The sequence below is a fragment of the Cuculus canorus genome, chromosome 3, assembly GCF_017976375.1.
Source record: "Cuculus canorus isolate bCucCan1 chromosome 3, bCucCan1.pri, whole genome shotgun sequence".
NCBI classification, from domain to species: domain Eukaryota; kingdom Metazoa; phylum Chordata; class Aves; order Cuculiformes; family Cuculidae; genus Cuculus; species Cuculus canorus.
In genome coordinates this window covers 37773175-37800662 of record NC_071403.1, presented here as the reverse complement: position 1 = coordinate 37800662, position 27488 = coordinate 37773175, and the positions used below count along the sequence as shown (strand labels likewise).

Genomic DNA, 27488 nt, shown 5'->3' with positions numbered 1-27488 from the left:
CGCTTAAGAGACACCACAGGAAACAACAGGTCCAAATATTCAACCTTCTAATCTTAACTCTGAAGAGTACTGAGTGTTGTTGACTTTACACATATTGGGGACAGCTCATGTTATTTAGCAACTTAAAGGATCAAGCCCAATTAAAACTGCAGGAATGTGCAAAACTTCATCAAGAAGGGTCTTTTTTCGTCATTAAACTCCAGGGAAATTTTCTTTTCTAGTGGCAGACCTTTCCCTGACATGTGATCTCCTGTAACAGCCCAGTATACTGACACAGATTCTTGTAGGTCTACTGTGCTGCCATGAGAGCCTAAGACCTCTGATGAGACCAAAGGAACAATACTGTAGCAAGCCATGGAAAACAGGATTCCTTTTGCTGCTCATACTATTGTGCCTAAAGGCAACCACAGGAGGCTGACCCTGGAGGTCCTTGCTGCTGCTAAGAAGCAGTAGGTGTAATAGAGGAACTGGGGCAGGAAGGCCCATTACCCTCTAACCACTGCTCCCTCAGCCTTTGCTTCTAGATCTTGAACCCACTCCACAGTTTCCTCAACTCGTTACCAACTTTTCTCTCTTCATCTTACTGAGGCAGAATTCAAGCTAATAAGCCTTGTGAGCTTATTACATTTCATTCCAACTACAACCTACTTGAGTTGAAGCAGAAACGCAGGAGTCTACAGGTTGTAGTAGCCAAAAAGTCAAACTACCTTTGTACAGTCATAACCAGTGTATGAACAGAGGGGCCAATTACCCTGTGCCCTTAAGCCTGCAAAACTTAACGAACGAGTGTAACATTACTGCCAGCTGCACTGTAGAAAGGTGTGGCTGCAGTGTTAGGACCCATGAAACACCCTGATGACCCAGCAGCATTTTGAAGGGTAATTTAATTTTAATCACTGGTCAGACATTTGCCAAAGGCAGAGAAGTTGTTTCAGGCTTGCCACTGTCCACAGAACAACCACACAGATGCCAGTAGGGTCATAAACAACTTTTTTTCATATGCCCTAGAATGATGTGGACCCAAGTGGAGCCATATGGACATCAACAGAGTGCTGTATTGACTGGGTATATTTGTGAGACTGAGGGGCAGAAAGAGCCACAGACTCAAAAGGGGCTGGGGAGGAATGGCGGTTGAAGAGATTTAGTCTTTCCCCATATGCTGGTTTGTTCGTCACACAGAAAGGGAGAGGGGAGCGAAATCTCCCACAGCCATCAGCACGCAATTTTCAGTGGCTTGCAGTTGCAAATCAGCAAATTTACAGGGAGAGACCTAGGTCTGAGTGAGGCTACAGCTTATTTCCGTGCAGGTTATCATACTGTGCTCAGGATTTTGTAAGTGCAATTATAGTCTCTGACATCCTATCTAAAAAGAGTGGTCACCATAGCAACACCTGAGTCATGTGGCACTGCACACCTGATACCAATCAATCTTGAAAACATCTTTTTAAAGAAACAGACTCCTGGAAAACTGGTACTGGAGATGTTTTTGTTGAGACTAAGAAAAAGCTGTCTTTCAACCAAAATGAAAATTTGACCTTATAATCTTCTCATTTGACTCTTCCTCCATACAATCCCATTCCGTATCAGCGTATAAAAGTGACAGAAAATAAAAAGGGCAACTGTTCTGTGTTGAAAAGTGACAAACAATGAAGTACAACTGGCATGTAAATGTTACACTGCAATCTTCCCCCAGAGTATTAACTGTGACTTCTGAAAATACAGCCATGCTCTTGGTTGCTGAAACAAAACATAAATACGCCCACTGTAGTGCCTCTCCACCATCCCAGCACACCAGACTTCCCCTCAAATGTTAAAATCCAGAAATTTCACCAGCTCCTTCCTTCATTTTCTCTTTCCTAGTCTGCAGTTGATCAGAGTCATGTTCCTCTGTGTGGGTAAAAGAGAAGAGTATGTTTAAGGGAACGATGTTTGCATTTAGCTCGGCACCATGGCTTTTGGAAGTGCATTCTGCTATCAGCCTTCCATGCACATCCAGCAGCCAAAGAGCTAGTGAAGTTTCTGATGTCTCTGGAGCTTTTAGTGGATTGTTTTTTTGGGTCAGCTTAGCTTCATCCCAGCACCGTTTGGACTATCTGTGCTGTGCCTGCTCCTCTACCTGTTTCAACAGCCGCTGCCTCTTGTCATCTGATCAAGAACGCTGCTACAGGCTGATGAAAATAATCCCAGCAAACAACTCATGCACAAAGTTCAACCAGCCTCTATCTTTGTAATCATCCATTCCAGCTTTATTTTATTTTTCACATAAGTCACAGCTATAATAATTTATGCTGACAGTGCCTGTCCTTCATTCAATGTGATTTTAGAACAGAAGAGCCACCGAAATTGCAAATGCCATTGACTGATTAAAGTTGAATTTTCAACTGCCATAATGATAGTAACAAATTTGGTTGGAATTCTTTCAGCATCCTGGAGATGAGTTTAAAACCAGCAGAAACTGACAATGTATTAGTCTAAAGGGGTAATGATACATCCTTTCCTAAGCTTTCTTAAGTCACTAGAACGTGATTCCCCTTGCCATTCCCTCATGACCAGAACAGATTATATTCACATGAACTGCTACCACAGGTTGTTAGACCTCATGTGGGCAACTGTACACTAATTAGGAAAACGCTACCACAACTCATTCCCAGAGAGACAGTCATATTCAGGTCTGAATAACTGTTGAAATCATCAGATGACCACTTCAAAAATAATCTGGTACTATTCCTCTTCAAGAATACTGCTATCTAAATTTTTTTAATAAGGAAAGTGCAGAAATTGGGTGGTTATGGTATATACGTATCGCATGTATCACAACTGAAATATCAAATCATGCTTGCTTTGCTTAGGTAGGAAAAAACTTCCAGCTGCCATTTCTAGTGTCCTATTGGCCTCTATCCTACAGGTGTGTTCCAGGAGTAATGCGAGGAGCAGAGATTGAATTAAGATGGAGGGCTTTCTGAAGCTGGAAAAATAAAGAAAACTGATGATATGTAAACATGTGTGACAGTTGTTTTCTGCCCTCAATATGTTGACATGAAATACAGATACCTCCTAGCAGCTGTATGAAGTTTAAATCTGCTTTCACAGTGTTTAAGTTCCCTTTATTCAGCTGCATTTCTGATGCGTCTCTCAGTAAACAGCATTATTGTTCAACAGGGCAAGAGATCCCAATGACAGAAATATAATGGAAATTTCAAAATCAAGTTGAAGAAGTCAGTAACAGTATTGAGTTTTAAGCAATGCCAAAGCCTGATTATGGTTTTCAGACTGCATAGGAATCAATAGCAGAAGAGATCTATTGGTTTTGATGAGGATCAGAGACCATACTTCAGCTACATCCAGTATCTCTTTGCAAAGCTAAGTGGCAAGGGAAGATCAGGAAAGCACAAGTGACTTGTTACAGCAATTGAGAAAGCTGTGCTTTATCAGCCTATTGGAAAGAACAGAGAACGTGCCCTTCCCAAACCCTTAGTTTAAAGACAACAACATAATCCATGCAGTGAAACACACAAAACCAGTCTATCCTCATACTGAAAGAGCTTTGTTGTAAATAACTACGTAGTTCTGCCTGGAAGGCATTAGGACACAGGCAACCAGGAAAAACCCATTTAAGGAACAGACTATCCCATTTTACTTCCCGCTGGAAAATCGTGATTCATTTGTTTTTCATATCCATGTAAAAATTAAGGGTCATCACTTAAAAAAAAAAAAGTAGTGAGTATCAAAAATTTAATGAATATTTTCATTACATTCTCTAGCAGACCTTCATAGCCTGTTGCTGACAGTAAGATCACAAATCTTTCACCCTTATGCAGCTAACTCAGCAATGCTGTAGAAGTTGTCAATGCTGCAAGTTTTTAAATGTATGCTAAACTGCTAAACATGCTTTCTGTTAAGGTTACCTTCCTTTACTACTGTCCTTTTGGTATAGGAACTTCAGATATCAAATACTGGACTGTGGACATGGCGCGTGCCTTTTAGGCCAAGTTGTTAGTGCTCCCCTAGGAATACAATCTTTATTTATGAACATCTACACTCTTTTTTATTCCCTGATGCTGTACAGAAGAAATAACTAATAGTTGAAGTAATAGCTTGTGGAAGTATTTATACAAGTGCAAACACAAACCCACTAGATTTGATAATATATTTCCTTTTACACTAGTGTAAAATAGCAGTGAAATAAAATCAGCATGATAAAAATTTGGTTCATAAAAAGCAAACAGAATCAGAACAGAAGAACTAGCAAGCAAAGTAAAGCAGAAAGTCTGCCTTCTGATTTCCCCTTCCAGATTCAGACTTCCACTCCTGGCACCTATGATAAAGATTTTTTTGCCCTGGTCCAGTTTTGATTTCTGAGTCTCAGTACTATTGCCCAGAAGCATTTGACAGCTGTTTTCCCCTCCTCTTTCCGTGTCTTGGAGAAGAGCAAAAAGCAAAGATAAAGCCTGGATTCTCTGACAGGGGTTCTCTTCATATTGTGATTGATGAGGCGGATGCAGTACTGAATTTAAACTTGAAAACATCAAAACCAACATTCCTCCAAAGCAGACAAAGGGCACTGATTCAGCCCATAGGTCTAGGTAGCATGGCTTGCAGTAGCTTGACTAAGCTCAAAAAAATTTGAAGACGGAGAGCTGTCTCCTACGAAAGGATTATGATATTAATTTACCTGGAATTTAGACTGAGTAACCACTAGCTTCCAGCTGCGAAATGTAAAAGGAATTGCGACCTGCTGCAGCAAAGTGCTCCTCTCCTCTAGCTGCATTACAGAAGGATTTCTGCCACACTTCCCCTATGAAAGCCACCTCCTCCAGTGAACAGGAGAGAGGCGAGTCACAGGACACTCCCTGCCAACCCGCATATAAAGCTCCCTTTGTTTCCCCAAGACTCCAGCTAAAGGGTTGCGTGCTCCTTGCCTTACCCTCACCCCTCGTTGTTCCTCAGCCATGAAATACATGAACAAGGGATTTGTGTAGAATCTTCTAGCTATCTGGCTGGTGAAACAAGGGGGATGTTAGTCTGATTCTAGGGTGGGGACGTCCCTTCTTATAGGGCCTGAGTATTTCTTCAGACCTGTTAAATAAATATTTTTGAGCATGACCTTCAGGACATAGGTATCTGATTTATGCATCATAGAAAACCATGACAAATACCAGTGCACTCTCCAGATGCTCATCTGCCACTGTTTTCCTAAGGCAGTCATGCCTTTCCTAATCATTCTCAAGATAAAAACATAAAAGGCAACTGGCATGTCAAAAGAGAATAAGAAATGGCATCTTGCAGCTACTCTTTTGATTTTTTTTCACGTACTGTTTCCAGTAAAAGCAGAATCACTCATAACTCCCACCTGTTTTGGAATAAGAGATGAAGGTACTGATAAACACTTCTCACCTAAATGAACCTGCTCCTTGTCCATACCATGGACTGGAGAAAAAGTAGCCTAGAGGAGACGGCTCTATCCCATCACATGCAGAAAAAGGTAGGCTATAGACACTGGTGAAGAAACGCTTTTTATTCATGGACACCCTCAGAAATAGGTTTTTGACATACTTACCAGTTGTCTCATTCTGCTTTCAGGTGAGTTAACATATTTCTTTTAGCAGCAGCCTCCAAAGTGCTGACCTCTACTGAAAGGCATTTCATGCCAGCTACTGAAATCCACAGCCTTACTGGCTGAGTACAGAGCTGCTGCAGGAGAGGGACCAGAACTTCAGCCCACGGACCAAACCTCCTTAAGCTTCCTCTCTATTCCCATGACTGCAACTACAGCATGACTTTGGCCGTAAAAGGCCAAGTTGTTCTTTCTTCTGAAATACATAAACATAGCATAATTTAGACTGTGCAGTGCTTTATAGGGCATCTTTAACGTGCACACAAAGCAGCTTTAGAGATTCCTTTCTTAAAGAATTTTAGACATAGTCTCTCCAATGAAAAAATCATTTATCACAATTCCTCCTTAGTCCATTATATTAACTTGGGTGTTAACACACTTCGGTGTGGTGCCTATGCAGTCCTTGAGGTTTTGATGAAATATTAAAGAAATAAAGATACGAAATTAACATGGATTGAACACTTGATCTACCTTGTGCTGAAGTCATGGGGAGCATTTCCTGAATCTTAGATGCAGGACAGGACAGAACGAGAGGGATTTTTAATAGGTTTGGACTAGCAGTGAGGAGTTCTGCCTTCTGTGAAGCATCTTCGAGCCCTGAGAGAATCCACAGCGATTTAATCCATCTGATACAGCCTATTCTGAACAGGAAGAATACTGGCAGACACGATTTCCACATTGTAAACTCATATTTAAGGAGTTTATCTTTCAAAAATGGACAAAGCTTTGTACAATCAATTTTTTATTATTATTATTGGTTATTTACAGTTGTAGCTCTTTCCTCTACCAGTAACTTGCATAAGCAAGGACGTTCTACTACTTTCAAAATATATTTCAAAGATGCAGAGAGAAAAAAAACTTTTCCATACCCAGTGTTATTGCCACTTACTTATAAGCATTTCAAATTCAAAATCTGTTCTCAACATTCATGAATGGGCACCCCAAAAAAGCTCGTTTTCAGTAGCAGAAAAACAATTTTTCAAAACCAAGTCTATCTATACTAATGCGGTCTAACTAAGCATCTTTCACTTAACAGTCCTGGCTTTCAATACCTACTGAATTACTTACTGATTTGCAGAACTGCTAAATATCTACACTTTTCCTGTGGGATAGCCACGAACTTAAGTTAGATGATACAGTGTAAAAATCATCTACTGTAATTAGGCTTTAGTTCAGATGTTTTATTAACATACATTTTCTTCAGATCTTCAAACACAATGTTAAGGAGCTACACACGCCTTTTTAATACAATGTTAAAAATAACCAAGACTGTTTCTGTTTCTTCCAGAGCTGTGACTAGTTGTTGCTTCACTCTCTTCTTTTGGGACAACTCAGTGTATGCCTTCTGAAAGCCAAAGAGTAGGCAGATAATCTAAAGTGTGTTCACTGCACATAGCCCTTTCTCATCTCAGTATTTCTTTGTGTGCTGCGAGCACATAAAGTGCATGAGTACTTCTGCCTGCTAAATCACTTACCCTGTAAAGCACTGGCAACATCCCTACACACCCAACCTGGACAAGAAAGCAATGGCTACAGCTGGGGTAGGGACAATGAGACAATTACAGCAGCTAGCAGAGCATGATGAGGAGGTAGCAGGGACATCTGAAAGAAAGATGAAGTGTGGCAGTAAGTGAGGCTTGGCTTTAAGGCAACTAGTGCTATCATTCTGGATGTCCTGTACCTTGGCCAGGATCTCTGTCAGAAACCAACACTCTGTAAAGTCCCACATCTCCACAGATTTATGTTTTGCTTGCCATTATGCACGATCTTAGCAGTTCACATGTCCACAGAAACAATAAGCAATAAATCTCGATTGCTTACAAAATAGAACTTGCTTGATGTCATCCAGGTGGCTACAGGGTGCAATTTGTGGATGTCTGTGACAAATCTAGCCAGGATCTGAAAACTGGGTTCAATCTGAAAAGATGATTGAGAGGTCTAGGAGGCAATTAATAACATTGAAAAGGTCATAAAAAATTGAAGAAAGTAAAATCTGTCAACAGCTATTATACAAAGCTACTGCACCTGTCTCAAGTAACCCACGAGCTGCTGAGCACTAGACACACAGAGAATATAAAGGGGAGAATACTGTGTTCATAGTGTTTTTCCTAGTCAGTTATTTTTCACTTCTCTCAGCGGCAAGAAGCGGCAAGACACTACACACAAGTCAGCTACTCTATCTGAACCAGCTCAACTGTTCTTGTGCTCTGAAGGAAAATATAAAAATACCACCCTCTCACCTCCAAATGAAATACATACTATGTGAGTTCAAAGCAAATAGAAAACTTTCCTCCTCTTCCACACCAAAGAGCACTCCACGTCATCTAGTCACACTGACTTAAGAAAATCCCTTCCTGTCTGGACAACCAAGCAGTGGAACAGCACAACACACACAGGTATCTAGACCAGTCTTTGCTGCACAGTGCTGAGGCAAGGTAGAATGTCAAGTTTCTAACAAAGAAAAGACCACAAAAACCATTTTCAGTTTTGATTTCCACCCCCAGAAGCTGGTGTGTGAGACCACCTCCACGAGCCCCACAGCAATCGCCTGCAGAGAAGGACTAGTCCCTCCTGTGTCACAAAGAAGTCAAATGTGTCTGCTGATTTTAGAGAGGTAGAAAGCACAATCTGAAATGGAAAATTACAAGGGCTAATAAGACACTACAGTTTTCCAATGAAAATGGGCAATGATCCTATTAACTGTTCATCCAGCTTAGTTTTTTCATTTCAAAGAAGCAGAAGAGAATGAAAAAGCACTCTCAAGATTGAAAGAGCTCAATCAGAAAAGAACATAAGCTTATCAGTTTTGTCTTCCTATTGAAACTGTGTGACCTCTTTTGTGGAACTCTGCTCGAATGGTAAAACGAGAAGTTTCACAGTGCACAGAGAGATGAACACACAGGTTTTTCCACATCGATCATCCCTGAAGCCCAGTAACTCTCTGCTGGCAGCTGTAGAGGCAGCCCTGCAGTGCTGCATGTTGCCCTTCTGAAAGGGCAGCGACAGAAGCAATCAATTCCTAAAGCGATGCTCTTTGAAACAAGGTGATGATGAGGAAATCTAAAAGTCAAATGCCCCAAAGAAACACCACCTGCTCTCCTGCCTACAGAGACATCCCTGACATCGGGCAGTCAGGACATGCTAATTCATGTGCTGTATCTGCCATTAATAAAGCTATCAGCATAGATGTGAGCGCCGGTCAGCAGTTCTGAAACTAAATCCCTCTTTAAAAACCTGTGATTAGGACGAAAAGGATGTCAGAAGCCCAGACTCACCCTAGCAGCAGCTTGTGGTCACTTGCCAATGTTCAGCTGAAGCAATCTGCTGGCACAACAGGGCTTGTCAAAGGCTGAATGGCATTTGGAGTTGAGTGGAAGGCAGTCCCAGAGAAAACAATAAATCATATCTGATCCTAAAAAGGTGGAGAGGGACAGCAGATGTGGAAAAAGGTTTTCTTCAGTCTTTGGTTTTGCACTACCCAGGCCAGACACAGCTGCAGCACAATGGATTCCCTGAGGGTTAGGATTGCACTTTTTAGCTCCCCCTGGAACAACAGCATCTCTGCAAAGAGTAGGAGAGGGAGAGCGCGAATCATTAAATCCCAGCCCTAACCTCTGCATACTCCATTACAGTTTCAATCATCAAACAGGATTTTTTAAAGTGCTTTGCAATCCCCCTGCAAGACTCCTTGATGCTATCAGGAAGGGAATGCAATTTTATATATCATTAAAACACAGTATTTATATTTGCATGTTATGAATAACAAAAACAACAAAGAAGAAGCATAACTGATGTCAACAGCAGCAGGACAATAACCCTGAAGCCTTAATCATAAAGCCTGAAAAGAAGCAAGTGTGTTTGAAAACTACTGTCCCCTGTCTGATGTCACTCCTGAATCCACCATTCATTTCCCCCTTCCAAATCTCCTCTCACTTGATCATCGCACTTTCTCCTCCTTCTCCCCCACCCAAACTGTTCTGCACAAGAACCTATTCCATTTTTTATCACAAGGGTCTCCATCACTCAGCCTCTATGACTGCATTTGCTAACATTTCTTTTAATCTAACAGGCTGTGACTGATCACATTATTCCACATCTGCTATCACTGAAATCAAACCTGAAACAAAACAACGGAAGGAAGCCTTGGCACACTTGGCACACCCAGGATGTCACACTGGTGATAACTGAAGGTTACCTTCAGATTCAGTGTGCTGTGAAACCAAACATCGGACAATCTGGTGATTTTCTTGCTCTTCTCTCTGCTATGTATGCCACTTAAATGATGGGAGTCTACTTATGCCTGTAAGTGAACACAATTCTGATGTTAATTCATCAGGTACCATTCCCAGTTCATATCTCTCTCAGGTATGTACAGCAACAGCATTCTCTCTGTTCCTTCGAGGAATGAAATGTTTCCTTGAACCACATTCAGGAGAAGGACAAACGCACTGCCTTATTCTGACCACAGTTCACATGTCAATGCTCTACACAAAGATATGTTTGGTCCACACATCAATCAACCATGCAGCTTTACAGTGACAAGCAGGCAGACCTACAGGTTTTTTAACTGCCCTTGGTATGCAGGACAACCCTCAAGAAAAAGTGGAGCCAGTGCACCACGGTGCTGCTGAGAGGCTAATGTAGTCAGGCACAAATTATATCAGATATTCTCAATTATGTTAGAAGCCAAATTCATGCTCATATACCCTCAAGCTCAACAAGACAGACAGGAACCAATAGAATACCCTTCAAGTCCTGGGTGGTCTGTTCCCTAGGTCTTGATGAGCTGTGAGTGTAAGCTGCCTAAAAGTACCTCTTGAGGCAGGAAACTCTTCCTGAAAGAGCTGCTAAAAAGTTCTTCTAAAGATTCTCTGCTTTTAAAGAAATGCAGTTTTCTATCACTATTTGCCCTCAGCGAGATTTCGCTTGTCTGAAGAATTCCGAGAGCAGCACGAAGAAGAAGAGACATTCAGCAGCAGTATCATGACTGTTAAAAGCACAAAAGCTAGCATGCTACAAATACAACTGGTCAGGGTTTTGTGCCTAATGCTCAGGCTCCTCCTACCATGCCTTCTTCTTAGGATACATCAGTCAGCCAGTCCTACACTGTCCTCTCAGCTTTTGTGCTCACTGAATTTCATAAGCTAACATTTCATTCTTCAGAGATGTAGGTTTGGAACACGTCTAGGAGCTGACTGTCTAAATACTCCATGTATATATAAAAAATTACACCTGGATGACGAAAAAGGGATAAACACCTACAAAATTAACTACTCCCCTGGAATTGTGGTCTTTCAACAAAAAACTTGAGACTGATATCTCAAAAACTGATACAGACAAAATAACTTGGGCAAAGGAGAATGAATTGCAAGTTCACATTGCCTTTTCCCAGTGCAAGTGGAAATTTTCTTTGAAACTGTAAATGCTATAAAAAGAGAAAACAAAGTCAGGATACACCAATAGCCTTTCATGCAGCAAGAAAATATGCTGAACATACATATCCAGGAAAGCTGCATTTAGCACTGTGGTTTCAAGTTGCTTACTAAGTGACTTCAATGGAACTGAAGTTGTTCAGTGACTGTAGAAAAAAATAAATCAAGTGAAACAATGGCGCCCAGTCAGTAAGAGGGCAGAATGCTTCTGTTGTGCAGCATGTTTTACATACATGCCAATAAACGCTCCTAAGATCTTAAACTTTTTACAAACAGTGAATTTCCATTATCGACTGCTTGGCACAACTGAATCCAGAGTACATCACTCATTTGCCTCATCAGAAGAACATAAGAATCTCAGTCTTTCAAGAAACTTCTCTGGTGACACGGTGCAATTTGAAGTCTTCAGTTCACTCTCAGAAGGTAATATTTTAACGTTTTAGCAAGAACAAGCTGGAGATCTGTGAGAAAACCCACTCCTACCTCACATAACCCACAACTGAACAATGGCCTCCAGCCACAGAGCGGGGATCCTCATCGCCAAACTGCAGGGTGGAGGGATCTGTGAGGTGCCACAACATACACTTCACCATGCACCAGGTCCAACAGCCCAATGTGGCTCATCAGCAGACTGGAGAAAAGGGTGAAGAACAGTGCAGTGACAGGGGCCACAAATGGCCATGAAACCACCAGGCTGAGGAGAAGATGTGAAGCTGAAGCCAGTGGCGCGAATGCCAACAGCTGTGATATAACAAGTAGTAGACAAATAACTGCAGACCTTCTCCATGTCCCGTGCTCTTGGATGTGGAGAACGAGGTACTTGCCGCAACAGTAGGAAGTACTGCTATGCTGCACATCAAAATCTGGAATTAGTGGAAGGCCAGTCTGGATTAATTGGATAGCTGCCCTTACTACTCAATCCCAGAAAAACAAACACAAATAAAAAGAAAGGTTTAAATTATTTTCTGAATTAGAAGTAATCAATTTCATGGCATAGTAGAAAAGATCTTTTGATCTGTTTTGGGTTTTGTTTGTTTGTTTCTTTGTTTAATCCGAGCCATCCATCAGTCTAAAGCTCTGTACAATTCCCGTAATATCTGAGTAGGCACTGCTGATTCAAAAAAAGGATTAGTAATAAATCTGTGCTATCCCGGATCCATTAAAACAGCAAGTTAGTGGATGGGAAGAGGGCAGATGCATCGGGTAACGAAAATGACCTTTGCTACCGATTTTCATGTTTGATTACCAGTATCTTCTCTGCTTATACAGATTCAGCGGTACACTGTAACATTAGAAGTCTTCCTGAATCCTGGAGACAAGAGTAAATCAGTCTTTACCACCAAAACAGGAGAAACTTCACATAGTGCAATTCAGTTACTGCATATACAGTGCAAAATGGTGCAAACTAATGCAAAATGGTGCAAATCAATCAGTGCAATTTTATTCTTCTGAATAGTGAAGATACTTCAATAAAATAGTACTTTAACAAACCTTATTAAACCCAAGCATCAGTACCACTCCCAGCATTAAATTGTTGAATATGGCGCACTCTTTCTGTAAGAAATTTATGACCACAGAAAATTACACAGCCTTGGTATTTTTATAGCATACATTTCTATTTTAACACAGGAGGGGGAAATCCAAGATTTCAAAGCCTATTCAAAGTGACCAGTACCTTGAAGAAGGAAAGTAATCTGCATAGGGACAGTCGCCACAGCTCCCAAAACTTGAGATGACAACTGGGTACAACTGCTGTCACCAAGGCACATCATTTAGTTCAGCTACTGTTCTCCTCAATAGATTAGGAAAGTATTTGCATGGTCTCATTAGATTCATCCTGCCCATTTCAGTTATAAAACCAAACCACCCCATCCTTTTATCTCACTTCTCTGTCCAGTGTGATCACAGCCCTAAGGCCAAATGGCATGCAGAAAGAGGTTCTCATTCCCCTTCCATGCACTGCAGACTTTGCTCCCTGAGCTGCCTGCTGGCCCATCACCCCAGACAAGAAATATATGAGCTATTTTCTGGCCATTTATTACCAAATGCAGCATGATACGAGGAAAAAAAAAAGATATCTTTTTTCCTCCAATATAGAAAATGAGGGTGCAATTTCATCCAGAAAGCAGTCACGGGTTTTTCCTGCTATTTTGTTCACAGCTTAAACATTTAGATTGAAGTCTCAATAACTGTTTACTGAAAGTTTAGCACAGTTAAGCTCTATTTTTATCTCAAGAAGTATTATTTCACATCGCAGTTCACCAACAAATGCTAGGCACCATGTTCATGCACAATGGCATTTCTCTAAGGAACTGCAACTCCAGAGCTGTTACTGGAAATACCTTTTTCTCCTGAGCAGCAGCTTTTCCACTGAAACATATTATAATTAAGAATATAACACATCACTTCAGCTCCTCTGCACCTTCCATTTGCAAATAAACTGGTGCTAATCTCTGTCAGATCCCAGCATTGCTCTCTCCTCAGCTTCCCTTCCTCCTCTAAATTCATCCTCCCTCCCTAAATTCAGAGTCACAAATACATAGGAAAAAGTGTGAAGACACTTTCTGAAGAGATGTAAAATGGAGAACAGAGTGTCTGCTATGTTCCTCACTAAAAATAAGCCTATGTGCCTTTTACACAGCCCATATGCTTATTTTCCTAATGATTTTTGAAACTCCCATACTCATACCAGACATGATGGTGCCTTAATAGTCCTTCCACAGCTTCAGGGCTTTTTTTCCCTGAGGATTCACACTTCTGAATAAAGCCAGAACAGCTCCAGACACTGGGAAGTTAGGCACTGGCTGTGCTGGCACTGTGCAAGCGCAGCTCCAAAACCACCAAGCTGATTTTAGCTCCTATGCTGCCTGAGGCTGAACATCTTCCCGCTCCCTCATCTATCCTCATCCTGCTTTTGAACATTACACTCTTTCTTATCAGATCAAGCCTTAAAGGTCTCTATGCATGCTCTTATCAAGGCCATTGCCTCAAAACATAGCAGAGATCAACATGGACACCAGAAAATCAGAACTAAGTCTTACCCTGCACATATTTTGTTTAGCTCTCTAGACTGGTGCATTGTCTGATGGAGCAGTTCAGACTGGCATGGGAGGAATGGAGCCAGATTGCCCGGCCAGCTCCTGGTAAGACTTCTGAACAGATATCCCCATTTTGAGTCAGTTCAATTTCAAATGGTAATTACATTCCACCTTCGATTGGCCCCTATTCTAAGTCTAAACTGCTGGACTGCATCACTTGTTACAGACAAAACTAACCAATCCACTTCCATTTCTGCATCAAATTTGATTCCCATCAGATGGTAGCTCAGGCTGTCAGCCCCACTCTTCCTCCACCATGAAACACTGGTATCGGAAAGTCTTAATACAAACACTGAGATTACGGGAAATGACCTGAAGGACATTTCAGGACATTAATCTCCAGAACTGACAGTGCTGGCCGTTATCGCTGTTCTCCAGTTCTCAACCAGCAATAGTGCAGGCTCACATGCATTCATTCCTACCCTGAATGGCAGCTCTACACAAAGGTCTGGAGTGAAAATCTCAGCTTTTTGGCAGCTTTAATCAAATGGATCCAAGGCACAGAACAAGGGTGAGAGGGGTTACCGTCCAAAATTTAAACCGACCTTTTTAAACTTATTGTGGTTCACTTCTAATCTTACACACTTTTCCTAATTTACGAAGTTACATAAATGAGGCCAAGAAACAAATTTAAATAAATAAATTAGCACTTCCTTTCAAAATGCATGCTTAGAAAACTTACGTATAGCTAAAATATTTACAGTAAGAGCTGATCAAGTGATTAAGTACACTTAAGATTTTTCCTTTTTTAAAAAAAAAAAGTATCTCTCTGAATTTCCAGTTCTTCCAGAGGATGAAATCTCATTTAATTTGAAGCAATATAACTTCACGCTCTAGGTTTGATAGAAATCTAAAAAAGCAACTTTTAAGATCATTATGGTGTGAAGTTTTAATTGATATTTTGGTAGTCACAATCAAGAGGCAGATATCACTCCATGTGAGCTTGCAAAATAGGTCAGCTGGGCAAATTTGCTCAGCTTTCTTCTAGCTCTTTAGCGGCTTCACCAATTGCTGCTTCTTTCTAAAGAGACCTCCAAATTTGTTTGTTCTCTCTTTGTATGACAGAATACAACTCTCTACAAGGGCTGGCCTGGTAAACAGTTGCTTAATTAACACAGTGAATATACAGTTGAATGTTTTATTATATCCATCCAAGATAGCTATGTTTCTGTAATAACATTCAATTTCCATGGTAAGATACAGAAATTGTTATAGTTCACTCAAAACAAGAAATTATCTCTCTTTAAATGTGATAATAACAAGTAGGTTTTCATTTGGAATTACTTTAATAATCAGTAAGTGAATTCATACTATGAATTAATATTTATTTCTTTTACTTTCAGAAGTTGCTAGAACAGGAACAATACACTGAATCTATTGGGAAATCTGTTTGTGAAACACATTGTCCCATATGCTCTGTTTTACTTTGAAGCATTACTTACTTCTACCTGTAAGTAGTGAGAATCTAGAAGGAGAGAAGGCACATAAAAGTGAGTCAGCCCATTAATAAGAGGAACTGTTGCACAACATGTACACTTTCTTCAAACTGTAAGTAATAAAGCTACAAAGTCAGAACAGAAAAAGCTAGCATTGCCTTTTCAGTAAGTCTTCTTCCCAAAGGCATCGTGCTCTGGCTCTATGCTCTACGCCTTCCACATTCAAGGGGAAAGCTTCCAACCACATCAATAAAATTATGTTTCCATTAGTCATTGGATGAGATTTATTTTTATTCAGTTCAATTCCTTCCACAATTCTAGCTTTTCCAGCAAACAAATGCGAGTTCAGAAGGAAAGAAAACAAATATTCCTCCAACCCGCACATGCTTGTCTTTTTAAGCTTTCTGAGGTAAACAGAAAGTGCTTTTAGTGACGGTTCCTGAGTAATTATGGGGAAGAGTGAGGAGGTGGTTGAAAGCACCACTGGCTTCTTAATGCAAGCTCTTTTATACTACTCAGGGAACACAGGTTCAATCACTGCTTATGAAACAGCTTTGACAACACAGAGAGAAGCTTTTTGCTTGATGTTTGTTTAAGTGAGACTACATCTATTTTAGAAGCAATTGTTTTTCTTTTATTTTTTTAAAAATTTTTTTTTGTTAAACAGAAGCAACCCACACTCTTAATAACAGATTAGCGAGTGGCTGTCTGCCCTGGAGACTTCATTATCATGAGGTTTCACTGCACTCCAGCTCCTCTGAAAAGACAATCAGAGAGAACATAAGAAGGGTAGTGTACAGTTTCTAATACCTGAGCTCCCTAAGTAAAAAAACAAGTGAGATGTATTAGAAGAACCCCACCCCCACTTAGAGACCTTTCTTTAAAACCTCAAATCATGCCATTGTGAATGAAACGTACTGTCAAGAAAGCAACTGAATTAGTGTTTCATTTTTGAGCATAGAACATAAACAATATCTTAACACTTTAGCAAAACATGTTTACAGAATCACTGCATATTTATAATACTACATTGTGCCTTGGAGAAAACTTTCCTTGGGTGAACAAAAATGGCAGTAAACTGAATTAGATTTGAAGCCTGAACTATAGCACATGCTGCCCACTTAGAAATAATTTTAAATCATTGAATTTAACCATATTTAAGACAGATTACATTAGCAAGATATTGAAGTCAGGGACTGAAAACAGCTACACTGTTGTAAGCATCTATTTGTTGTTTCTTATTAAAGGTACCGTCACCAGCCATCTTTTAGTCTGGGAACTAAGAGTCCCTCTTCTGTGCTGTACTTTTCATACATAGATGGCAATGAGAATTTCACAGCAACTTTCCAGAGGCTCAGCTTTGCACTTGTGATGACAGGGTCACAGGACAGCTCAGGCCGGACAGGAGCTTGGGAGGTCCCTGGTCAGGCCCTGCAGCAGCAGGCTCAGCGCTGAGGTTGGATGAAGCTGCTCAGGGACCCCTCTGGGCTGGAAACTCCCTGGATAGAGACAGCACAGCGTCCATGGGCATCCTACACCTCTGACACCAGGGGAAAACGTTTTTCCTTGTGTCTCATCTGAACCTCTCTGACCTGGCTCAGTCGCTGCCCCTTGTCTCTCTGACTCACTCTTCTCAAGCACCTCTCCACATGTACGGAGGATGGCTGCCAGCTGTCTCTGCTCCAGGATAAGCCAGGCCCATCCCTCATGCTCACTGTGGGGTGACTGCTCCAGCCATGACCATCATGCTCTTGATACTCTAGGAAAAAAGCTCTTCACCCGGAGGAAAAGTCCACCCTATTTTACAGGGAAACACATCCAGGTGAATCACACAGACAGCCCTCGTCAACTCCACAGTATCACCTGAGTCCTTGTGTCAAGGGTGGAGCCACGTGCCTGTGTCCAAGCTTGGCTCTGCTACAGGCAGGATCACAGCTAAACCTGTGTAATGTCTTCCAGTTACAAGCTGTCTCTGTAAAAGCACACTATTCATGCTCTGGAAGAAGTGGCAACAGAAGCACAGAGCTCTGCTTTGCTCCTCAGTCCCAGAGCGGCTTCCCCTTTTTGCACAACAATTTACAAAGCCAGTCCTTTTATCTTTTTATTCATACAGCAGCAGCAAAGCTCCAGCACTCCCTACTACCCTAGATTTAAATTGAGATGAGGTGCCATACAATTGTTTAACACCATGTCATATCATCTGCCAAACCTAACAATGCTATCCACCACTGGCTAAGCCCTGAGAAATGTAGATATACTTCAGGTATTAGGCAAACTACATCCTTCTACTTGGTATCACAGGAGAAATTCTGGTTATATTTCACATAATATTCCAAGAATTGCTTGTCCACTCAGAGACAGAATTTATAGACATCATCTTCCTGCCTTCTGTTTCCTTTAGTCTTCCTACCTAACCAAATCCTGTCTATAACATACGGAAGAGACCTTCCAAGTTCCCCACATAAATACTCACAGGGCAAATCTTACCAACACTATTCAATGGAAACTTAATTAAGGACTGCAAGATCCAGTTTTGCAGTTAGGAATTGCTCATTAACAAAATATACCACATACTTCCCAAGAATTAAAGCTACTTTTGATGACACAGAGGGAGGGTGGAGACTCACCTTTATGATAATCTGTTTGGCATCACACAGTGATACGTCACAGAACACTTTCAGTAGGTAGTATGAAATATATAACAGCTGCAAACGCTTCTGCTTCTGTCTGAGCAAAAGCAAGATACCTTGTAATGAAAGAATTACAAATATCAGAGTAAGGTGCTCTGCTAGAGGATACTAATGACACAAGATTCAAGACTAGGCAAAACAGAATTTAAAGGAGGTGTCAAGCCTGAGCAAAAGGGAATATTTTATCCAGACAGAATACATAGTTGCATGAATTTTATTAACACTAGTCTGGTATCTCAGCCTCAGTCACTAGACATCATGAAATACTACGCTGAGCTGTTTTTTGTAGTGTACATGAATATACACACATCCACTAAACTTCCATGTAAACACTCCCTAGCATACAGGAAAACTTCAAGATGTGTCCTAATCAGAATATGTTATGTAATGGGAAAAATGTACATAATTTAAGGCAATATCGCCCTGAAAGTATGAAGAAGTAGCACTATTAAAAGCTCTGGCCACACAAACTGAAACTTCCTTTCTTCCTGGTTTCATTTTTGTTGGTTCATTTTCTTTTAAGGCCTGTCACACAGGTACTACTAGTGTGTTTTGTACTCACAACTAACTCAAAATACTGTGAAGAGTATCCTAGCGATGTTACCCTTCAACAAGTCAGCCAGGAATAATAAAGACCAAACCCAGAGATCTGAAGGCATTTGGTTTGTCTCATAAAAAGGCTTACATACTCCAGTGATGTTCACTTTAATAACTGTTTTTATTGACCTGCTGGCTTCTCTTTACGCAAAGAGAGCTGTAGGATGTCAACATGATCCAAGGATGACTTGAAGGGATTTTCTTTGCAGAGGAGGAAGTTGTCTCTACCCAAGAGGTGCTGAATGCAGCACATCTTCCAAGGACATTTCAACAACTCTGCAGCTGCACTATTGAACACAGTTACAGGTTAGTCAGGATCCTACAGACAAACTTGTGAGTTCCCTACAGAATTTTGTAAAGCAGTTTTAAAGATAATTTAAAAAGGCTAAAACAGAAGGCTGCCCATTTGCCCATGAAGGGCTGGAAAGCAGCATAAATTATTTCCCTGTTCTGCATCAGCAGGTATGTTAGATCTGCAAACATAAACAGTACTGTGTACTATAAACCCACTTCACCTCCCTTTGTTGGATGCAATATGTGGACAGGAAGGGGAAAGCCAATAAAGAGGACAGTAATGTGTTGCAGCAAATACGGCTTAATCTGGATTACAGAAGAAAAAAGCAAGAAGTGCTCTTTGATCTGTAGTTGCTTCTCTGGGATACTCCTAAGGATACCACAGCAAAAGGAAAGGTTATTAATCAAGAGCTGTGTCCTTGCAGCACAACTTAGCATAGACCTGCCCCCACCTTTGGGGTCAGCACGGAAAGATATGTGCTACATACCAAAGCAAACACACGCAGAAAAGCTTCTACTGCATATTTTTAGTGCTCACTGAGCTCTGGCAAGGTAGTTGAACACCTCTGGTTCAAATGCCTCAGCCTGGGTGTAACTGACACAGCTCCTCGCTCAAAGGCTGCTCAAGGTACATGTCTTCCCATGCACAGTGCAAACCTGCCCCAACTGGTAAAATCATCTCTCATCACTGACACTGGTTGTCTGGGCTGTAGTCAGATGTGCTGCTTTAGGTGAAGCTGGACCACATTAAGGGGCTCCTGCTTTTAGCCCAGGTGCCGGCTTTCCCATCCCGGCCCATCTCCCTGGCCTCTGGGCAGGGGCCACATTCCCCTCTCTGCAGCATGTCACTGTCCTTCTCTGACCTGCCAAGGTTAAGGACACAGGTTTGTACACCCTACCTCATCCGTCACAGTGGTTCAAGTTAAACACTTCTCCTGCCAGGGTTTTAAGATGCCGTGGATGCATCTTAACTGAAATAGACTCGGTAGCACCTATGCAGGCTGCTACATTCTGCATTTCTGGAAGTGATGAAACTTCTGGTGAGAGATGGCGGATGAGAAGCCACTGTGGAAGCTGCCTCTTAAACCAGTTGGAAGGCACCCAGTGCAATGTGGTGTGCCTGGTGGCAACTCCTTGGGATGTGGAGAGTGCCTGGGGGGGCTGCCAGGAGGGCCAGGTCACTGCAGCAGGAAAGGAAGGATGTTTGGGTACATCAAAGTGCAAGAAGAGGCAGGGCAAGATGTTACACGAGCATATGGGCTTGTTCCCAGAGAAAAAAGTTTCCTGTGCACCTCATTCCTCCTTTTGCTAATATAAAACAGGAGAATAAATTCAGACTACAAGCACTGTGCTCTCTCTTCAGCGTGGAATGCAGGCTTTAACAATATTTAAATGATTTCTATAGGATGTAAAGGAGAGCTTAGTGCAACTTGAATGCAGATGAATATATAAAAAGAAATTAACATAATTCACTAAGCGTTTTACTTGGTTTCATTTGTATATGTATGTTTATGCTGAGACAGCAAGTCCAGTTGATATGATTTCTACAAAGGGAACAAAAAGTAGCAAAGTAACTTACGATACTATTAAAGCTTTCTAAAAAAAGCAAACAAAAACAAAAATACCCAAAAGAATTTTTTTACGGAGACAATGAAAGAGAGAAGAAAGGAAGTATTGTGATGGTATAAATGTTGGAAAGACAACGAAAGAGGCAATTATTCATAAGTACAGCTCTTAACTTTAGTTACGTAACAGAACAAATGATCAGAACAACAACCACCACCTCAAAGTCAATAAAAGCACCATGTATGTATGAAGATGTTGCTAGATAAGCTCACTATACCTTTTCATATTTCTCCTTCATTCCCCTTCTCCTGTCACAACAAGGGGAGAGTGCTACAGCATCCTGCTGTGCAGAGAAAGCAGAAGAGTACACTCAGAGGCAGACATAATCAGAAGAAACAGCAGTGGCAGCAGGAAGCAAATGAAAGTCTTATAAAAAACTTGTAAGCAATTCAGAGAAACTGATTGTAGAACAAAGTAGGTTTTATGGTGACTACAGTAATCAAGTGTTTGCACTGAGTCACAGCAACAAAAGAAAATTACTGCATCATTAGCTACCGACCCTTTACTTAGAAGCATTACATTATGGCTAGGAAGGCAACAGGTCAGTTCATGAAGTTGAGGAACAGCAGTATTTTTATCAGTACAAGAAATATCTCGGACAAATAAGAGTTTATTTTGAACTGACTATGGAGGAGAAAAGGCATGATCAAAACTTCCAAGACTGTCTGCTCCCAAGGGGCAGAAAAATTGAAAAATATAATCACCAACCCCATGAGTAGCAGCAGCTGCTAAGCTCAGCATCCTATGGAGGACCCACACAAATTTTCTCATGTCTGATAAGCTGAAAGATTGCTACAGCTCTCTTTCCTCAGTGGGGGCATCAGCCTCATCTTTACCATCTCCTTGGTCACCAGCAGTATTGACATTTGTAAGAATTTAATCACTTTGCAATCTCTGGTTTTCTATTTATATTGTTTGAAATTGATCCCCATGGGTAAAAAATTACTCCAGGGCAATGAGGGGAGCTATCAGTCAGACAACATTATTATTAATCTTTTAGCTTCATTTCCTAAGGAAACCAGGTTGAAAAGAATATAGTTAGGGCAGAGAGGACGAAACAACACACAGAAATCTCAAATGGGAAAAACTTCTAAACCCAGAATTATTGTCACATTCAGAAGACATTATTTCATGTGAAGAAAGCCAGATTTTGGAGCTTGTCACACACAGATCACTATTCCTGACTTTCTAGGATTTCTGCTAAGCTATATTCCTAGTCTGCAACGAAAATCTGGATGATCCCCTTGTAAAAAATTTAAATGCCAGAATCATAATCCATTCTAACACAGATGTCTGACTACACAAATATTTCTAGCAGACAAGATCACTTGGATTTGTTTTTGTAATTCTCTCCTTTTGGCGCTGGTGTTCAGTCAGGGAGTAAATTAATCCCATGGGTCTGAGTGGCCAGCCTGGATGCCACAGAGTGGAAGAAATCAGTCATGAATACTAAATCCTGCATTGTTTCACTGCTCACAAAACTCTGAGGGAACAAGGAGCATGCCAGGAAGACACTGCAGCACACGAAGGCTCTTTGGCCACTGAGACATGGACAGAGCACAGAAACTTCCCTCACTCTTTCCCCAAAGACAGTCAAGAGGGAGCCATGCCCGGAGAAGTGCGTGAGTAAAGTCCTGGAGAATCTTCATCAGAAAGAGAAATCGATGAAGTTCAGCAGAAAGCCCAGCAGGACTCAGGGAACATGCAATCTCCCAGAAGAGTGACCTTTAGCTGATGGAGAAAACTGCACATATGATTCCTCACTGATTTTTATCCCAGGTTTTAGAAATCAAAGAAAGCAGGTACATTCTGAATGGTTCATTAAAAATGTTCATCATTATACTAACAGAAAACAGTAATCGAACAGGAGAGATCAATAAATGGACATAAGGGAACAATTTTACACTTTGAGACATATTAACAACATGACCTGACTGAGTTTCTCTCTCTCTGCACTTCATGATTTGCATTAATATTTTCTAAATTTGTCATGGTTTTGAAACATACATTTTTTTATAACATAGTGACGTATGTTAGGCTGTTTTACTTATATTTGTTACTGTCGTGACATGTCTAGGACAAAATAAAAGACCGGTCTCTGTTCCAAGAGGAATGTATTTCAAAACCAATCTACAGAACTAAACCTTCACTCTAATGACACAGTCAGGTAATTGCTTTTTGAAGTTATTTGGATATTTCTAGTGAAGTTTCAGTTCATATTACTCCCATATAAGTAGTTTTATCAACCACACTGTAACATTTCACAAACATCATAATACAAACATTTAAGTTCAGCGTTTCAAAGGGAATATTAGCAATTGAAGCAAAAAATCCCAAAATTCTTCAGTGAAGAAAGGTAAACAAAGTCATGTTTTTTACTTCAAGGTCTTTATTCTGATCAAGCGTTTCATTCAAACTGGTTTTTGCTCACTACAAAAGGTGATGAAGCTATACTGGTTATATTAACCCCCTGAATTTATTTTCACAGTCATTATTCCTAACCACAATGCCCGCGAAGGCAGCTACGATTTTCTTGGAATGACCAAAACCTCATTATTTTTCAAAGTTCAAACCAAAAGAATTAGGTGCATCTGCTATAACCAAACAGTATCCTGTAAATCATTTTAACCATCATTTTAGGAGCATTTTGAGTTTTCTTTTTACTCCTTCCTTTGCTAAAAGCACTTGCCTGCCTTTCAGCGTCCACAAATAACTTTTAACAAATGCAGAAGAGCATCTTTCATAACTGAATTAAGAAAAAATTCTCTTACTGCCAACATTTTATTACAGTCAGAGAGCAAAACTCCTGCCTCGTGAGTGATCGAAGTACAAGGACACTCCTTAGAGTCACGGATAGATGAAAGTCAGTCATGTATTTTAACTGATTTTCTAAGAACACCTTTTACACCAACAAACTGCACACCACTTGTTCATTATCTTGCCCATGCGACTTCAATTATGGACTTCACAGAATCACAGAATCATAGAATCACAGAATAGAATAGTTTGGGTTGGGAGGGACCTTAAAGACCATCTAGTTCCACACCACCACCACCACCACACCCCCCGCCAAGGTTATTTTCAGAAAGGTGTTTTAATATAAATAAGCAATGTCATTATGTAAACAAGGCTGATATTTTTGCTCTCTGCTTTTCCATGTTGTTTCTACTGATTAATTTGATTGCACAAACATAAACTTCAGAAAGGAGCTGTAGAAAAAAAAAAAAAATAAAAAATCGCACCTGGAGCACCTCTGATTGTTTTTCTGCCGGAGAAAAAGTCGTATTAGTTTCCTTCCCCGTGTCTGTTTTATGACACCAGTTTCCCTGAGCACTTCCCGAAGGGTTAACACCAGACGTTAATAAAGGTTAAACCCCCCGGCCGGTCACTCGCATGGAAGCTCCTAGGACAGGGAATGGAAGCTCCTAGGACAGGGAATGGAAGCTCTTGGGACAGGGAATGGAAGCTCCTAGGACAGGGAATGGAAGCTCTTGGGACAGGGAATGGAAGCTCCTAGGACGGTGAATGGAAGCTCCTGGGACAGGGAAAGGAAGCTCCTAGGACAGGGAGGCACAGACGGATTAGTTGAGACTTATCCAGGGCCACGGTCGCACCCCCGTCCGCAGGAGCACCCTTAGCAGCTACTTCCATGCCTGCTCTCCCCCAGCAGCTGGGCTACCCGTCCTCCGGCGGTAACTCTCCCCCGTCCCTTTCCCGGGAGCGCGGGTGATGCCCAAACAGCCGGAGGGACCCGCACGGTACCTGCACTCTGCGCTCCGCCGGGGATGCTCGGACAGCCGGGAATACTCCGGTTTGCAAGCGCTGGGCGGGACCCCCCTCCTCCCGAGACTCCCCGGAGCGGGGGGACCGAGGCGGGTCCCGGAGAGGTGCGGGAAGCAGCGCAGCGCCTCTCCGCCTCCGCGCTCGCCCCGGGGGACCGAGGGGTCCCCGCCCGCCGCCGCGCGCCCGCGCCGCCCCCCGCGGCGGGATGGGCCAAGCCTGGAGGGGCGGCCCGGCGGCCTCAGCCCGGCGCCGGGATGGGGCACCGCTCCCCCGGATAAAGGAGCGTGGAGCGGAACGGGTCGGTCCCCCGCAGCTTTGCCGCTGCCGCCCGGACAGGAGATCCCTACGTTATCTGGAGTGTTGTGTCCAGTTCTGGAATCCCCAACATAAGGAGGGTGTTAAACTGTTGGAACGGGTCCAGAGGAGGGCTGCAAAAATGATGAGAAGGCTGGAGCACCTCCCGTACAAGGACAGGCTGAGAGAGTTGGGGTTGTTCAGCCTCGGGAAGAGAAGGCTCCGGGAGGACCTTATAGTGACCTTCCAGTACCTGAAGGGGCTACCAGAAAGCTGGAGAGGGCCTGTTTACAAAGGCATATAGCCATAGGATGAGGGGGAATGGCTTTAAATTGGAGAGGGAGACTAGAAAGAAATTCTTCAGGATGAGAGTGGTGAGGCACTGGCACAGGTTGCCAGGGAAGTTGTGGATGCCTCATCCCTGGAGGTGTTCAAGGCCGGGTTAAATGAGACCCTGAGCATCCTGGACTGGTGGGAGGTCTCCCTGCCCGTGGCAGAGGAGGTGGAATTAGATGATCCTTAAAGTTCCTTCCAACCCAAACCATTCTATGATTCTGTGACCTGGCTGGGGACAGCCCCATCACCTCCAACAAGCACATAGGAACATTCCTTTGGGGTGTCTTTGTCACCCAGGACAGCCTCATCACCCAAAACCAACAGGGAAAAATACAGTTCTGATCTGAAGCCATACTCATTTTAGTCTCAGTTTTTCATATTACATGAGGGGTTTTTTTCTGCAATCCCTGAAACTGCACCAGCAGATAACACAGGACATCCTCCTGCTCTTGCCTGATGCGAACAGCGTCTGAGAAATTCTGGTGTGAAAACAATGCAAAAAGTTGGCAACTGAACGTAGCCGTATGTGACCCTTTTTGGCTAGTGTCTTTACTATAACCTTCAGGAAGCAGCTATGCTGCAGCTGCAGTAGTCTCTATCTATGACTTCTGGCCTCTGGGACATGCCTTTACGCAGGAGCTTGAAAAAAACCCCAGTCTGGGCCTGAAATCAGCAGTCTTTGCGTTTTTCCTCTTACAGTGTTGCCCTGTGAATAATACAGAAATGTCTTAATTATTGTGTTTCAGTGGAAACACAAAAGTTATCATCTGGCATCTTAGAGAATAGCGAGGGACAATCACATTTCCTACAGCTGGTTGCGTAAAACCAATATTATACCGAACTGGCTTTGAAAGCTTTCTAAAAGATCTAGAAATTTTAGGCAGTAATTTTAAACACAGCTTTTTGATGTTGTATCAAAAGGACTTTAAACTATCTGTTCTGAAATCCTTTTAAAGTGTTTTGATAATCTCACTGTGTCCAATCCATACCTATTTGAGTCATTATCCAGTCACTTCCATAGATCCAGTGTCAGCTGCATGACTAGGAAACTCGCACTGAGGTTTTCCATTTATACCTGTTATTCTGAACACTGGACAGATTCAGCTTAAAGACGGGTATCATTCCTGGGTTTTTCAGATCTTACACTACAAACTATGTCATTTTTTTTATCATACTTATAGATGATAAGAAATAAAGGGAATCGGAGGGTTAGAATTTTATTTCATTTTGAAACTGAAGTTGGCATTCCTGAACCTCAAATCCCTTGGGTTTACTTTTTATGTTTTTTCTGGTGTGACCTAGAACACTAAGGATTTATTTTTAAAACTATTTAAGGCATGTTATTATAGTAATCCAATTTACAATGGGAACTTTAAACACCTAATAACTCAGGTGATGGTTTACAACTGGTTGATTAGCTTGCATTTTTATTAGATCTTTCCGAATGTCCTCTTAAAGTATAAAAGCTATAGTTTGGAGTTATGCCAAGACTCCGTTTAAAATACTTTTATTAGAATATAATTTATTCTCACTTTTAATGATTAGTCTCTTTGTAATTTATTTCATTATGTGGGCAGATGGTTTGCTTTTGCAAAAAAAAATATGACTACTATTTTTAGCTTTATGATGAAAATAATTAGCAGATGTCTCTCATTTTCTGGGTTGTAGGAAAGGTTTATTAAGAATAATGAACCTGCAATTATTCTTCCATAAAACTAGCATTTATACCATAGATTTACATTCAGCAGCTCGTTTTCTCAACACAAAACTGGAATTCAGTGTGCTGATCACCTAATGTGCTTCCTTTGTGTGAGGTCACATGAAGAAAGAAGAATATACCCAACCACAATATATATCACTATTACTTGTATTAGTACCAAAATACAGTCCTGGACTTGGTAATGTTTTGTGTTGGTCTTGACATCTTTCTAGCTCATTTGGATATCTTCTGAGGGAAAATTCTCTGTGCAGCTTTCCAGCCACTCTTCCCCCAGTCTGTAGCACTGCACAGGGTTGTTGTGCCCCAAGTGCAGGACCCGGCACTTGGCCTTGTTGAACCTCATCCCATTGGCCTCAGCCCAGCGGTCCAGCCTGTTCAGATCCCTTTGCAGAGCCTCCCTATCCTCCCGCAGATCCACACTTCCACCCAGCTTAGTGTCATCTGCAATGATACAGTTTGAGAAGTGGACTGTTTTAATATAAATTTTAAAATCATTCAAGATGTAGAGAAAAATGAAATTTAAAAACTGCTTAGCAATGCTGGAGCACCTCCCATACGAGGAGGACAG

The 27488-nt window shown here is 41.6% G+C and overlaps 1 protein-coding gene across 3 annotated transcripts in view; it reads right to left on the bottom strand.

Moving 5' to 3' along the window:
* PKIB (cAMP-dependent protein kinase inhibitor beta) overlaps positions 1-24900 on the bottom strand; it is a 53844-nt gene extending 28944 nt beyond the window's left edge. Inside the window, exon 1 of one of the 3 annotated variants that reach the window (XM_054063823.1) lies at positions 24550-24900. The gene's annotated coding sequence lies outside the window, so the exon portion shown is untranslated. Of the gene's footprint in view, positions 1-8889; positions 9020-24549 lie in introns of those variants that run through there. The other 2 variants (XM_054063820.1, XM_054063824.1) reach the window with 2 other exon arrangements.
* Between the last annotated feature and the right edge of the window lie 2588 nt (positions 24901-27488).